Source organism: Propithecus coquereli, unplaced genomic scaffold (assembly GCF_000956105.1).
Source record: "Propithecus coquereli isolate 6110/MARCELLA unplaced genomic scaffold, Pcoq_1.0 Scaffold217, whole genome shotgun sequence".
Taxonomy (NCBI): domain Eukaryota; kingdom Metazoa; phylum Chordata; class Mammalia; order Primates; family Indriidae; genus Propithecus; species Propithecus coquereli.
The window spans coordinates 1,610,077-1,625,562 of NW_012146856.1; positions in this window are offsets into that span (position 1 = coordinate 1,610,077).

Below are 15,486 nucleotides of genomic sequence, written 5' to 3' on the forward strand. Positions count from 1 at the left end.
TCCAGTTCTGTCAACTCATTCACTTAGTTAAGAATTAAGGACCTTCTACATAACAAGTACTAGATAATTAATGAATAATATGACATGGTCCCTGCCTTGGTGAGGCTGATAATCCAGATGGGGAGAGCGACACAGAAACCGATAAATGTAGTCAAGTGTTATAAACGTTTGGCTAGTTATCTGTGTAGGGATAGGAGAATCCAAGGGAGGCAGCTGTCAATTCTACCTGAAATGTCAGGAGAAGTTTCATGCAGGAATAACCTCGGAACGGAATCTTTAAAAATGAGCAAGTGGGTACCAACAAGCAATCTGTACCAGACAGATCCTTGCATCTTCCAGAAATATTTTATTGGTTGGTTCCATGAGCATTTGCTTGATTAGCACATTCTTGAAGCCATCTCATCCCTATAACATCTTGTAGTTGAGAATATTGTATCATCAGGGATCTTGAAAGTGAGATGTGTGAACCCCAGGGTGGGGGATATTCAAGATGATCCACCAGGGTGTGGAAAAACATGCCAAAAACTTCAAAAATTTTATCTTATTCCTTTGAAATTTCTATTTTTGAGATTGTTTTATAATGTGCATATAGTAGTACAATAGCATATATTTTTAATTTATAAATAAATACATACATATTGGGAATACATGGTTAAAGTTTTTTTTTCTTACTGATGAGGTATGTGATCAAAAAGCTTGTAGCCATCTGTATTCATTATTCATTTATAAAGTGATTGCATTCTTAGGTTCTAGGTGGACATGAAGTTTTCGGAGACACTATTCTACTCACCATGCTAATTTAAATCTACATTATTGATATGCAAAATGATATATTACTAAGTAAAAATGCATTAAATAGCAGTATGGCTAGTGTGGTTCCATTTTTATAAAAAAAACTGTGTGTTCACATGTGTGTATACATACACAGAAAAATGTCTGGAAGAGCATGTACCAAAATGTTAATAATGATTATCTCTGTGCAACAGGATTATGGGTGATTTTTGTCTTTCTCTCTATTGTTTCCCATACAGCCTGAATGTTTTGCTATGAAGACAAAGTTTTAAAAATCAATTTCTATTTCCTTTTTTTTTGGAAATGAATCTATATTTGACTCAAAATTTCCTTAATACTTTAATGACAGAGCATGAAGCCCTGTATCAGGCTAATACTTTGATGCTTACAGAAAATCACTTGAGGGAAAATGGTTGCAAAGGATTTTGCTTTTTGTTTGTACAGAAAAGCACTTTATCAGCTCTTCCCAGCTTCCTAACCTCAAGTCTTCTGTCACTATGTCCACCCCTCCCCGCCTCCAATTAACTGCAAAATCCTCTAAACCCAATTTTTTACCTTGTGGTTATATAATCATACATCTTTTTCCTCCATAGACTCTTCAGATATTAGGCAAAAGATTTTAAAAGTATTTTACAATGTGAATCAGTATCCCTCTAATTTTTCATCCTTTCACAATATTGTAACTCAATGAAAAGATTGTCTCACACATATTTGTCTTCCCACATTGTGGTTCCCTAGCTCTGAATGCATAGAAGTCAGCTAGGAAAATATGGTTATCTGAAAGACTAATTTCTCTATATAGATACCTTTTAAAAATAAATGTTTGGTTCCTTAATTGTCTAATGTTTTATGAGAAATTGAAAATTTTTCCCCAGTATGTAGGTTTTTTATTTGCAGCAAATCTATTGTTTTTCTCAACATCCTGGTTGTTGATATATTAGTCAGCTATTTGGATGGGATCATTTTTCTCCTTGCTATTTCTGTAGTTAAAAATTCAAATCCCTGGGAATATTCAGATCATTTTTGTCATCACCTTTGTAATTTAGTTTCATGTTTTGCAACATGAAAAAAAAATTTGGAGACTCTTAAAATTAGGAACAATGCTGAGAATATTAATAGATGTATACAAAAAATCTTCTATGAGTCTCTTACTGGACTCAGAACTCTCTGAAGGCAGAAATTGTGCTTTGGGTTTTTTTTTTTTTTCTTGAGACAGGGTCTCACTCTGTTGCCCAGGCTGGAGTGCAGTGGCATGATCATAGCTCACTGTAGCCTTGAACTCCCAGGCTCAAGCGATCCTCTTACCTCAGCCTCCCAAATAGCTAGGACTACAGGCATGCACTATTACACCCAGCTAGTTTTTAATTTTTTTGCAGGGGTCTCGCTATGTTGCCCAGGCTGGTCTCAAACTCCTGGGCTCAAGCAATCCTCCACCTTGGCCTCCCAGAGTGCTGGTATTACAGGCTTGAGCCACCATGCCTGTCCACTGCAGATTCTTAAATGGGCCCCTGAGCCATCCTAAGGCTATTTTGGTTTGTGGAAAGCTGTCTATAAAGTTGACCTTTGAATGACTTGGGTTTGAACTGTGTGGGTCCACTAATATGCAGATTTTCTTCCACCTCTGCCATCCCTAAAACAGCAAGATCAACCTCTCCTCTTCCTCCTCCTTCTCAGCCTATTCAACGTGAAGATGATGAGGATGAAGACCTTTATGATGATCTACTTCCATTTAATGAATAGTAAATCTATTTTCCTTATGATTTTCTTAATAACATTTTCATTTCACTAGCTTTGCTTACTGTATGAATACAGTATTTAATACATGTAATATACAATATATGTGTTAATTGACTTTATGTTATTGGTAAGGCTTCCAATCAACAGTAGACTATTAGTACTTAAGTCTTGGGGGAGTCAAAATTACATACGGATTTTAGACTGTGCAGGGGGTCGGTGCCCCTAACCCCCAGGTTGTTCAAGGGCCAACTGTACTTGTTTTTTTTGCGGGAGTAGCGGGGAGATGAAGGCTGGTATCTCCTGCTTTGCCATATTGGTGACATCACTAACCTGTAGCTAGCACCGTATCTGGCCCATAGCATTCACTAAATGAGCTTGTTTATATGGCTGCCAAGATTCTCATCAGCTTCATTGGTCCGAAACTCAAAACATTCCTTTCCCATCAGAGATGGGTAGTGACAGGCCTGGCAGAGCCCAGGGAGAAAGAGGGCTGACTTACCTTGCTTTTCAGTATGCAAACTTCCCCCTGGGGTATAAGGTATGCAAGTGTCTTGGACCTCAGCTCTGGCCACACTTGCTTTTAGACTGTGATTTAGGGATGCAAGAAGATGAGCAGCGGGAAAGGGAGTTTCTTCAGTGACTATGAAAAGGCTTAAAGATAAGGATATATTGCCAGCTCTCCATCTATCCCGCCCACCCATCAGCTGCACACAGCACGTGGAGCAACTTCTCTGCCTCTGCACCTCTAACCCTGCCATACGCACTCTCTAAATGAAGACTACAAGCAGACCCATCATACACACACCCAGACAATGTCCATTAATTTCACCAACCTCTGGGCAGAATGTGGAGATTGACCACATGCATGCATTATTTGGTTAGTGCACGGTGACAGGGAGGTTGGGGATAGCCAGGGCCAAATGCACACAGTGTTTCAGGAAGAAAAGCCCAAATACTGGATCCCATTTGTTCCTGCAGAGATGGTGAGGAACCCAGAAGAACGTTGGCTCCCTCAGTGGGGGCAGCTGCTGCCTCAATGCCAGTGGTAATTTCTTCAGCAGAGACAGAATTAATTGAAGAGGAAATGCTCCATCCCTCTCCCAGATGACATAAAAGATGCAGAGTGCCAAAGCCTGTTGGATGTTATCATTGTGTGACTGTTGGCATGACTGACCCTGGTATTGTTTTAGCAACTGTCTCTCAGAGAAAGGAGGTAACACTTGTTAGAAAGGAGTAGAGATCACTGGGTGGCTTCATTGAGAACAGTCTTTAGGATAATATCAGGAGTAGAACACATCTTCCTGCTAGAATACAAAAGAAAAGAAAGCAGCTGATTTAATTGGGATGCTGAGTAACTGAACAACAGTCTGCATAATTATTGGAGCAGGAAAGAAATGCTCATGCTGTTTGCATCATTTCTTGCTTCAAAAGAAGAGAAGCTAAAAAATACCAATAAACACAGATGTAAAATTTCTCTCTCAAGACTCCCAGTTAACACTGACAGATTCTTGTTGAAAAAAAAAAAAAAAGAAGGAAAAGACGTCTCCAAAACGTAAAATAAAATCTTACTGCAAAAATAGCAAAATTGCAAAGGAGGGGAGAAAAGTAGCCTGAGATCTGTGAGAAATATCAATCTGCAAAGTCCATTATCCAAAGACCCTGCACATCAATACTAGATTTGAATTATGGAGCTGGGTTGCACCTTCATTTACATGGTATTTCCCCAAGTAGCCAGATAATATCAATATCTTGCATTTATATGACGATCATCTTCCCAGATGGCTTCATTAAATTGTATGTTTTATGAGACCCACTTTCTGAAATGTGGTCATCTCTGAATGAGAATGATGCTCCTGGGTAACTCGGGGCAAGGGGAAAATCGTGTTTTGCATTTATGCCGTCTTTCTACCAGTGATCATAAAAATCTTCAGTTAGCAAGCATTTCCTGAGCATCTGCGTGGGCAGAGCCCGAGACGAAGCTCTATATGGTAACATACGGAAGATTAAAAGGCGTGGTCCCAACCCTCCAATACCTCAGTCTCCGTTAAGAACAATTTTTCTGTTTCACAAATGTGAAAACTTGTGGCCAGACAAGTTTAGAGAATTGGTGAACGTCATATAGTAAATTTTTTCCAGAGATGGGAGTCTTCATTTCCAGTTTTGGGTATGAGTGGTTTTGAGAATAACATCTAAAAATGTTTAAAATATGTCAAACGTACATATAAGTGTCAAGGGTAAGGCTTTGGTTTTAGTTAAGGAAGAAAAAAACAGTCCCAAAAAAGGAAAATGAAAAAGGGTCTATTACATTGGCAATACAGATTTGTAAATGCTATTAAATATCTAGGATGGTGGTAATTGTCGTGCAGGGACAAAAGAAAGGCAGGTCTCCTACTCTGAAGAGTTTGGCTGATTTCAGAAGTAAAATACTGACTTTATGTGGTGATTTCAAGGAATCAGGAAACCTCTCTAATCCCTTGAATAAAGATTCAATTTGCTGGCTTATTTCTTTCTGACTCATAAAATTGTAAGTACCTCTGAGAGAAGTCACACCTTCGGCCAGCCCAGCACAATGTTTGGCACATAACGAGCACTCCACGAACAATTATGAGGACTTCGCATTGTGTAGACGAGTTTATCACAGCCTTTCCTGAGCACCTAGGTTTCAATGGGTTTGTGGTGGATGGGGTGGGGAGAGGAGAGGGTAGGGTAATGGGTGCCAAAGAAGGCAAGAAGAAAGAGCCACTAGCAAAAAGGAAGCAGAAAGGAGAGCCTGAAGGACGGGGGAAAACTTGTCTTTCAGATCTCGCTTAGGGGCCTCACTGATGTGAGTGTGCTGTGTATCTGGTGATAAGGGGACATAGACTGGTATACCTAAAATACCTGCAAGCTCATGTGTCATGGTGGAATTCTCAATTCTAATTCTGATCTGCTTGGGACTTGGGGTAAGTCACTTCACTTACTTGGGCCATAGATATCCCCTGTCTGTTAGACAAGGGGATGGACTAGATGATCTCTAAGACAAATTTCTAATATTTAATATAATGGATCTGTTATTCTACCTAAATGAGAATATCAGATCATTTGAAACAAGAAGTAGGGGAGTGGTTGTTCTGATGCTTACTTAGCTTGGTGAAGAGAAGGGGCAATATTAAAATTCAATAATGACCCTGTCTTGATATAATTCTAGTGCATTTTCAACACAGTAGTCTACTGATCAAAATATATTGCATTCTATATTGTCAATGTTAAAAGATTTGAGGCAACTTTAGATGCATTTTGAATAATGGATGGTCCATCTCTGTTCTAGATTTTATACTTTTCTTCTTTCACAAATTAGGATTTTCTTTAGAGATGTCTAGTTGGTGGCTCTGTAAGTTGGTAATAAAACTTTAAAATTTTTACTTAAAAAGTAAACCATCTCCAAAACATTCTAAATTTCAAAAAACCTTTTCCACAAAGTAAAAGTGCTAGATTATATATAAAAATTATAAGTGCTGCAAAAATTTTGAGAATAGAAAGATTGTCATGTTCAGGTAGGTAATTGAGAAAAGCTTCAAAGTAAAAATGGGGCTTAAAGTTGGGCCTTGAGGAAATTTAAGACTGGAATTGTTGGAGGAAGAGGCTTTCCAGTTCAAAGACCATCTTCCGAAAGAGCAGGACTTCTCAAGTGCGGGTTGATGGACTATTCCAGCCCAGGAGGAAATTTTCACTGACCCATGACTACCAAGAAGAGTAAAGGGTGATATAGTGAGTATGAGAACGAAACTGAAGCAATTGAAAACGCTGTCCTTTATTATGAGATGGAGTCCTTCCTTGTTTCAGTGTTAAAACATCCTTTTCTGGAATGATGGTGGCCGTGGATAACAGGTGTTTTTATGTTGAAGCAGCGGCATCGAGTTAGCTTCCATGTTATGGTCTCTTTTTCTCTCTCCTTTTGGAATTTCACTGGCCAATGAAATCCAAAGATCTGGGCACCACCAGCTAGGTGAGTGTTTCCAAAATGTGGCCTTTACCTGTGTGGCCAAGAGGTCAAACTTTCTAGCAAGAAAAAGGACCATTGCATTTTAGGATTTTATTTCCCTGTTCCTGTGATACCGTCACGGCAGTAAATGCTGATCAGGCTTAGCTGCGATGTTAATAGAGTTGAGCTTAATGTGCTGGACCTAGGACGTGTCCCAGGTCTTTCAATGACACAGCACTCTAGAAAACAACATTTTCTTTTGTAGACTTTTACTCTGTTTCAGAACCACATGCCACGTTGGCAGTGGAATAGTTGCCAAACCGTTTACCAAAGTCCCTGCTTTGCATCGATTAAATAAAGGAATTATTTCACAATCCTTCCACATTCTGTTGATGTAGAATGACTAGATCTTTGGATTTTTACTTTAGTACCGGCATGCCAGGTTTCTTTCTCAGAAGCCAATCTTGGGTATTGGAAGTGCTGCTTCCCTCGTGGACACAGGGGTGTACCACCCCCCTAAGCCACCATGAAAACATTCATTTTCCTCTGGAGGAAACGATGTGAGGACACAGTGTTTTAGTGTAAAACTTTATAGTTTTCTATTTCAAAAATAGCTCCTGTGTCTCCTGGCTCCTTACTAAGAACTGTAAGAAAACTTTTTATAGTGGCACCAGGCCTGGTGCTCTGGAAAGAGACAATGAGCTTTCTGTATTTTAATTGACAACTTTGATACATGTTTTTATTAGCTCTCGATGATCTTCGAACTGATATGGGAAAAAAATTAAAAACACGAACTCTGATTTTATCTGTTTCAATCTAGAGATGAAGGAGACGAAGGCCCAGATTGGGTAGTGACTAGCTCAAGGTCACCTAGCTAGTTAGCTGAAGTGCAAGGACTTGCAGTTGATCTAGTGTTCTCTCTCGTACCTCCCTCCAATACCCCACTGGAATTGAAATCATCGCAACAGCCACTGCCAAGTACTTAACGATGGATATTTGATGGTGGCCCTTTAAGTCCGTATCAGGGTGGTTTTCAGTGTTTCACTTCATCAGCACAGGAAGGCAAGGACATTGCTCCGACTCTAATATTTCATGCTTAGCTGTGGATTCCCTTGGTTTTATATTTCTGACTCTTCCCTCAGTTTCTTGTAGGGCTTTATGATTTAATTTAATTTCAGCTTATGGCTGGCTTTGGTACCCAGAAGAGTGGTAATTTGTCCTTTAAATTATTCACCCAGGGGAGTCGGTGTTCTTAGAAAACGAGAGGGGGAGAACCTCTAAGCTTCGTCCCGGCAGAAGGATACACGACACACACTGATGCCTCACTCACTTGTTCTTTTTCCACAATACCTTATCTCCCATGTTCAGCCCTGGTTCCTATAATACCTTGTATTTCTGCAGAGCTTTTCACGTTAACAAATAAAGCAATTCACAGAGTGTTTATACACTGACTAGTGACTAATTATACACCTGCAAGCACTGCAATCATTCTGGACAAGCAGCATTCCTCTACATTAGCTTCTCTCCAGGAAGGTGTCCTAGAGTTGTTTGCAGAGAAAAATTTGGGGCAATAATCGGTCTCCACTCTGACATTCAGTTGTCCAACATGGGAGTAGTGTAGACTTTCTAGCTCAGGCCTGAGCTGGGGGCTAGAAAGGGTGCAAAAGAAGAGAAAGAGTGGATGACTATGACTCCAGTGGACCTTGCCAAAATTGTTGATAAACTCAGGTAAAAACATATGCAACAACTCACGAAGAACATGTGGCATTATAAAGTCACCTGCCAGGGTATTTGGTATGTTTTATGCAGAACCAAAGCACAGAATGGAGGGGCTTATTGCAGTTCTCAATTACAAGAATAAGAAATGAATAATACTAAGGGTTACCATGTAATGAGTGGCTACTATGTACTAATTTCTTTACATATATTCTTCCATTTAATTCTGCTGTTATTTAATCCCTCTGGCACACCCATTTATCACATACAATTCACTGAGGTTTAAAGAGGTAAAATTATGTTCTCAAGATTACACAGATAGTAAGGGAGAGCAGGAATTAAAACCCAGGTCTGTCTCTCTCCTTTTTTTCTGAGACAATCTCACTCTGTTGCTCCTGGGAAGAGCGCAATGGCATCATCATAGCTCACAGCAAACTCAGACTCCTGGGCTAAAGTGATCCTCTTGCCTCAGCCTCCGTGTTAGCTGGGACTACAGGCAGGTACCATGACACCCAGCTAATTTTTCTGCTTTTAGTAGAGAGAGGGTCTCGCTCTTGCTCAGGCTGGTCTCAAACTCCTGAGCTCAAGCCATCCTCCCACCTTGGCCTCCCAGCATGCTAGGATTATAGGTGTGAGCCATTGCACCTGGCCTAAAACCCAGATCTGTCTGACTCTTAATGATTCCATACCTTCCTAAGCCCAAGAAAGGGATGACAAGCATTACTAAGATGCAAATATCTAGTGTGTATATATGTGTAAAGTGGGTTATGCACACAGAAGGAAAAGATTTGGTAGCATTCCATTTATAGGGACGCTAAGAAAATGAATTTAATACTTTCAAAGTTTAATTTTTGGCAATACAATGGGGTGGGAGCAATGGAGGAGCTCTTGATAAACTGATATGGCTTCAGAAGATGTTCTCTGGTGAATTCAAATGGGAAATAGACAAGCAATCACATTTAAAGATAAAGCAGCAACATAAGCCTGTGAAAATATTAGACACTAATGTCCAGAATGAAGCGAGGTGTCTGAAAAGTGTTAAGTCAGCAAAAAGAAGTCTACACTTATGTGGACAAGGGAGAACAAGTAACAAATATCTTGACTGTATGGTGCCTGGGCTCCGTTTGCTGGGCTCTGCTGATCCCGGTGTAGTGGTTTTAAACTTGTCTACAAATGTTCTGACCCTTATCTCATTGGGAGGTGGCATCTATGTCTCCTTTCTTTGAATCTGGGCCAACTTTAGTGCTTGGTTGGCCAACAGAGTATGGCAGCAATGACCTGGTGTGAATTAAGAGTTGATACAGCTGCTTCGTGGTTTGATAACACAGCAATGGTTAACTGGAATACCTGGTGAGAATGTCAGACCTGAGAGTGTGTACCCAAAGCAAACACCCCATTTGCTGAGGTGAGGCATTTACTCTTGGGAGACCAAAGAACAAAGTTAAAGTGTGGGAAGTACCAGGTCTAAGGAGGGCAGCAAGGGTGAAAGGTAAAAGTATTAAGGTCAGACTGGAAATAGGTCAGGCTCTAGCGTGCAAGCATTCGTGACTGCACCCCGAACAATACAAGTGTAATTGGTTCGGGACTGACTGATGCGGTGAGGAATGCAAGGCACACTTTCATGTGTAGTACAGAGGTGTTCCCAAGGCTGAAGGAGCCTGATAGTCCCAGACACTAACAGGGAACGGCAGCACTAGCATTGGTTTTTAAAAAGTAAGACAGGTGAGGAAGCTATAAGAAAGCAAAATATACATAAGTCTCATAACCTAGATGAGGTATACGTTTCTTAGACACTAAAAGAACTTTGGGATAAAATAGAAGATCTCCTGTCAATAAGCTTTGAAGAGTCTTGACATTTAGGGAAGACTGAAAACGGGCAAGTGTCTTACTCTCAAAACAGGTGAATCCTCTGAACTCCAGGTAGGTGGGCTTCATATCTGGAATAATCTTCTAGAACAAATCCTTAAAGAGATGATTTGTAAGCCTTGAGCAAAGGAGTCAGCATGAGTCAGAGAAGATGAAGTGATTAGCCTGAATTTTTATATGAATTTCCCAATCTCTAATGACATCATTCTGAATATGGGCTGGGCCCATAGAATAGCTGTGAGCAAAGAGTTCTTTCTGATGAATGGATTTATATCAACCAACAGGCAGGCATCCAGAGTCCACTGCAGGCCTCTATGCTTGGTGTTGCATTATTCGAAACGTTTATTAAGGACTTGGAATAAGGTTCTGATGGCATGCTAATGCAGGCATGTGCTGTAGGTACCACAAAGCTGAGAGGCTCACCATGAGGCTGAATGGTGGCATTCATACCAAAAAGATTTTGTTAGGTAGTAACTATGGACGTGTTTTAACAAGAAGAAATACAACATGGAAATTGTAAACTCTTTTGTTTAGGCATCTGTCCCTCACCCACAATGGAAAAAATCCAAATACCCCAAAATTCTACCCCAACAATAAAAGAACAGGATAGAGTAAATGTGGTTTGTGCATATAGAAAGGATTTACCTAAATTTAACAGCTCGATACAACTTAATAGTTGGACGCAGTTGCCAAAAATGCTACTATGATGGGGCATTGTGTCAAAAGAAGTATCCAGATGAGAGATGTGACGATGAAGCTCTGGTGTTTGCTCTGGAAGTGGCCCTATGGAGTGGATATTGACAGACTGAAGCCTGTCCAGAAGAAAGAAACCATTATGATAAGGGGACAGAGAACCTGTCGGATGAAAACTGGTTAAAGAAACTGGGTATAATTAGCCAGGACAAGAATCTGGGGGAGTGTGGAGCTGGAGGAGGATTTAACAACTTAAAGGCTGTCACATGGAGTGGAGTGGGAATGGGTGGGAGCCATAAAGAAGGTGGGTACAGTTGAATCCTCGGAAAAACTTTCTCAGACCCGAGCTATGCAAAGATGAAAGCAGTTTCCTCAACAGGTGAGGAATTCCCAATTCTTGAGGCACTCGACAGAAAGGTCATTTGTCAAGGATCATATCAAAATGATTAAGAATAATACCTACAAAACTATAACGTTTTATCACCACTTTATCACACTTATTCCTTACAACAGGAAGCACTTCAATGATGAGGAAATGGAGGATCAGAGAAGTCAAGTAACTTGCCCAAGAATGCCCAGTGGACAACAGAGGCTGGAATCCAGATTTGCCTTATTATAAACAGTGCACATACCCCAAACTTCTTCAAATAAAACTCTTATTTGTGAGCTTTTATTTCCAGGACAAGAAACTGTATCAATCTTTAAAATAACAGGAGCAAAGGGATCTACTGAAGCCAGAGCATCTATAAACCCTCTGAGAATACTGAGTATTACGAGGAATCTCCAGGCTACCAATGAGCTATGCATACTGCTTCTCAGTTTGGGATGTCTTTTCTGATGATGGTTCCATCATAGTTCAATACTAAAATTAATTTTATAAATCTAAGATCTTCTTCTGAAAAGATCTTTTAATTTTCTCCAACCATTACTAAAGCATTAATTCCTAGCCTTCAGAAAAGGTAATGCTTCTTGGATTCCAAAGGGATTAAATTTAAAATCATTTCACATAATTAGCAAATCTGAATCCCAGAACAAATCTAAATTAAAGCCCTTGAGTTTCTATAGTGTATTGTGTGTCGATTACATCACCTAGCTTTATACATATTTCTTTTGGGAAAGTTCAACTGTTGGATCATTCGTGTCCTTCCTCTGCTATCAGATGAAATCCTCTGCTTTCGTGAACCAATGTATATACATATACAACTGGCAAATCAGAGGACATTCTCTGCTGCTTCTATTAGTCTTTTACAAAAAACAATGTACACTCAGACAACTATGAGTATAGCTTAAGTTCAGTTAGAGATGAGAATACTTGCATTGCCTTTGGGAGGGATGAAAGCTATAAAAGCCCCTTGAATGTGAATTCTGTTTGAGTGAGGGAGAGTCCCAGAGCCAAAGCAATAGCATGGTGAATTAGAAGGCGAGAAATCTCTTAGAGAACACCTTGTTGTGTTTTTTGACCTCACATTGTATGGGCCCTTGTAATAATAATTAATAGCTAGCGTCGCCTCTATATTCTTGGTCTCTATCATTGCCTCTCTGACAAGTAGTTTATAGTCTATAATCTTTCCAGTTGTATTCTCATTCTGATGTTTTATACTTCAGTGGTTTTGTCTTAGAGTTGTGTTTTGCATTTGCTTGCGCATCCACGCTGACCTCGTTTGGGCTTTGTTTAGTTTATTTGTTTTGCCTGATGATACATACCAAGCCTTGCAGGGACCATTTGACTTTATAAACATTCAGTTTATTGACTTTAGTTGTCATTGCTTCCTAACAGACCTGTTCAAAAATATCACAGAAGGATTACACCACTAAAAGGTGAATGCCCTTCTCATTGCCCTCTTCTTTTGGAGTTTTGCAGGTTCAAACCCCACTCCCCTTGCCCACCTCAACATTGATGATGTTGAGCATCAGTTTTAAATGTCTTTTATGTAACTATAATTTTAAGCTTACCTATTTTATGCTTTTGTTCATAGTTATTTTGCAAGTGTTTTGGTTTTATAGATGTATGTGAGCTTAAGCCTAAGAACTCTCTCTCTAGTTTTATGTTTAGAACACTGTAACTTTTGTAGGTTTAAATAATATTATGATCAACATAATTTAAGTCAATATTAAGGGTACATAAGAATTATTTGTGTGAAAACACTATCAAGGATATTTCTATTGCACTTCTGAATGCACCACACAGCATTCTTCTTAAATATTTAGCCTCTATTTAAAATTGATTTGCATTCCATGGCTATGTATCATCTATTAAATTTGCTATGAGGCCTGGGAAAGTCTGGAAAGTATTAAAAACTCATCATGAATGATCTTCAATTGACTGTGTTTAATATTACTGCAGAAAAAATAGCTTTATTGACATATTCAAGTACAGCAATGTCACATTTTTTCTTCCCCTATCTCTATTGTCTTTTTAAGAAAATTCCATACAAAGCATACACATTACACAAGGCATAGTTCCAACTTCCCTCCTATAAATCAACTTCCAGATCTTCACTTCTAGACCAATTTGCTGATTCAAATTTGAGATATACATTTCTAGCACTCTTACTAGACATTTCTACCTTAATGTTCAACAAGTATTTCAAACTCATTCAACCTGAAATTCAATTTTTATGCCCTTGTTCTAGATCAATGGTGTTACTTCCATTCAATCTCTCAAACTCAAAATTTTGAAGTCATCTTTCACTTCTTTCTTTTCTTCACCCTCATATCAGTAGTCAGCAAGTCATGCCAATTCTCTTTGTGCCCTTTGCCATTGCCTCAGTTCAGGCTTGCACCATGTCTCAGCTGACAATTAGAATAGCTGCCTACCTAGACTCCCTGCTGCAAATTACCTTCCATGCCAATCTATCTTAAAATAGGAAGAACATACATGACCTCATTGAGTTCTCAGTTGACTTGCTTCTGTCTACATGGGCTGGTCCAGCTTATGCCTTATAAGCCTGTAAATTTTTTGAAGGCAAGAGCTCTGTCTCATTCATCCTTGTGTCTCAGTGTTTGACAAAGTTCCCAGCACATAACTACCACCTACTATACGCTGTTGAATGTTGACAGGGCACTAGTGAGTGGCCAAGAGCACAGGCTTTGGAATCAAACACATCTAGGTTCAATTTCTGCTTCCTCTGCCACTTACTTAGTTGCTGAGTGACCTTGGACACATTAATGTTAAGTCAGTGATTCTCAACTTTGGATGCACATTAGGATTGCACATGGAATTTATTAAAAGGGCCCAAACCCCCTCTTCAGCCCAATTAAATCAGAATATACAGAGGATGGTGCTTGGGCACTATAACTTTTAATAGATCTATGGGTGATCCTAACATATAGCTAGGGTTGAGAATCACTGCTGTCAGCCTTAATTTCTCCTCTACTATTTGGTATCTATTTGAAAGGGGTTTTGAGCATGTGAAATGAGAGTGAATTTAGCACAGTGCCTGGCACACAGTAAGTGTTCGATCATGCTGTTAATATGCAACCTCAATTTGTAACTTTCTTCCTTCTCAATTGCTACCCCCAGCTGGTCTGCCTTCCTTTTAATTTCTGGAATGCACAAGATTTTCCAGATTGTGCCTTCGCACTTGCTCTTCATCCTGCTCTGAGCAGATTCCTCTCAATCGTCAAGTCATACAGTCTTCAGGTATTACCCTTTTATTCTCCATCACAGTATGGAGATGTTCCATCTTCATAGCACTTGTCTCAATTTGTAATTTAATTCAACTATTTACTGTGTGCTCCTTCCACTAGGCTGTAAGCTTCACAAGGGAAGAGGCTTTGCCTGCTCTGCTTTCCTCCTAAAGTCCACTGCCAAGTGCCTTGTACCTGCCAGGTGCTCAGGTGATAGTTGGATTAATAAATAATCCATCCTAAAATCTTTGGCAAAATTCCTTGACTTTTTGTGTCCCTCAACCATACACATCCCACATCAAAACACCATAATGAAAACAAAAACCTAAAAAGTAGAATGGTCTCTAGTGTTTTGGGTCTAGCTACTGACTAGAAAGACTGCAATACTTCATTTAAAAAATTATTGGGTAAAGCTTCCAAGTCCAAGGTTCTTAGAAGCTTACTGAATGGTTTAGTCATCCACCTGTAGGCAATAATTAATGCAAGTTTAACAATATCTCACCCCACCAAGGCCAATAAACTTTTGTGGGTGTTTGTGTTAGCTAAGAAAATAATTTTTTTGTTTTTTAACTTACCTTTTGGTCTGTTTGGTTGGGAGATCAAGCAATATATAAAGTTAATGGGAAAAAACCTTTCTCTGGTCACAGAATTATCAAGTCATTGATATTTCTACCTATGAAAAGGACCTCAGAAATCATCTATACCAATCCTTCCTTATATAGATGAAAAAAGTGAATTTCTTGGCCATAAATACACACATGCTGTCACAGCCTCAAAATACAATCTAGGCTTTGAGAATACTTCACCAGTATTCCACTGACAACATTACACCAACTTCAAAGTTTAACTCAAAGTTATGATTTCTCAAAGTTCTTAATCAATATATCAGAATATAATTCAGAATATAATCAGAATAATCAGAATATAAACCAATTTATATTCTGGTATCAATTAATTTAAAATTTCAATGTTTCTATGGTAACAAAAATTTAGTCCAAATTCATGACCTTGACGTTTAGAACTCATGTCCCACCACACATCTTTTTTCATGGCAGACCCTACAATCTGTTTCACATTTTTCCAACTCTGAG